The 1608-nt window shown below is 39.3% G+C and overlaps 1 pseudogene; it reads left to right on the top strand.

Moving 5' to 3' along the window:
- The first annotated feature begins 898 nt into the window (after positions 1-898).
- On the top strand, positions 899-1608 carry LOC150027426 (uncharacterized; annotated as a pseudogene).

Raw genomic sequence — 1608 nt, 5'->3', positions numbered from 1 at the left:
GAATTTTTAAAAGACTATGATTTCCAGCTAATATATCATCCTGGGAAGGCAAATGTTGTTGCAAATGCGTTGAGTCGTAAAAAGATACAAATGTCGTTGCTTATGATTAGAGAGCTAGCATTGATTGAAGATTTCAGGAGTATGAATTTGGAGGTTTCCATGTCTTCAAATTGCATTAGTTTTAATATGCTTGTTATAACTAATGAATTTCTGGAGAAGGTGAAGGAGAAGCAGTCGGAAGATTCAAAATTGAAAAACTTCATGGGTTTATTAAATACTGACAAAGCTAAAGACTTCTCTTTAGGAGTGGAAGGTATTTTGAGATTCAAACAGTGTTATCTGAAGGTCATAAAAGCAAACTCAGTTTACACCCAGGGATGACCAAGATGTATCAAGATCTCAAGAAGTCTTATTGGTGGCATGGCATGAAGAATGATGTGGCCAAGTTTGTAGCTGCTTGCTTGACTTGTCAGAAATCAAAGATTGAACATCAACGACCTGGAGGCATGTTAACTCAGTTAGACATTCCAGTGTGGAAGTGGGATAGTATCTCAATGGATTTTGTTACCCACTTACCACGTACTTTGAGGAAGCATGACTCTGTTTGGGTCATAGTGGACAGGTTGACAAAGACGACACACTACCTACCTATAGACCTGAGAATCTCTATGCGGAAGTTGGCCCAGATTTACATAGATGAAATAGTCAGATTGCATGGTGTACCCTCCAGCATAGTTTCAGATAGAGATCGTAGATTCACCTCCAGATTCTGGAAAATACTTCAAGAAGCTTTGGGGACTAAACTCAGACTGATGGACAATCAGAGAGAACTATCCAGTCCTTAGAGGATTTGCTTAGGACTTGTGTGTTAGATCATTTGGGCAGTTCGGATGAAATTCTACCATTGGTAGAGTTCACTTACAATAACAGTTACCAAGCTAGCATAGGAATGGCTCCTTTCGAGGCATTGTACGGAAGAAAGTGTAGGACACCTCTGTGCTGGTTTCAGGATGGTGAGAGTGTGTTGATTGGACCAGAATTAATACAACAAACCAATGAGAAAGTCAAAATGATTCAGGAAAGATTGAAAACATCTCTCAGCAGGCAAAAATCTTATGCAGATCAAAGAAGAAGACCTTTAGAATTCTCTGCGGGGGAGCATGTCTTTTTGGAGTTACACCGTTCACTGGTGTAGGAAGAGCACTCAAATCCAAGAAATTGACTCCTAAGTTCATAGGACCTTATCAAATTCTCAGGAGAATAGGCCCTGTGGCTTATGAAATTGCTTTGCCTCCTTCTTTAGCTAACATTCACAATATTTTCCATGTATCCCAGCTAAGAAAGTATGTACCTGATCCTAGCCACATTCTAGAGTCTGATTCCATCCAAGTCAAAGAAAATTTGTCGTTTGAAGTGAAGCCAATTAGAATTTTAGATTCACAAGTGAAACAACTTCGTGGAAGGAGTATTCCCATGGTGAAAGTATTGTGGGATCTCACCTCTAGAGATTCCACTTGGGAAATTGAAGAAGTGATACGAGCATCATACCCTAATCTCTTTCTTGGTAAGTTCATTTTCGAGGACGAAAATTTTTGTAGTTGGAGATAA

This window comes from Phaseolus vulgaris, chromosome 5, assembly GCF_051622355.1.
Source record: "Phaseolus vulgaris cultivar YP4 chromosome 5, ASM5162235v1, whole genome shotgun sequence".
Taxonomy (NCBI): domain Eukaryota; kingdom Viridiplantae; phylum Streptophyta; class Magnoliopsida; order Fabales; family Fabaceae; genus Phaseolus; species Phaseolus vulgaris.
Note: the sequence above shows the minus strand (reverse complement) of the source record. Positions and strands in the feature narration are given on the sequence as shown.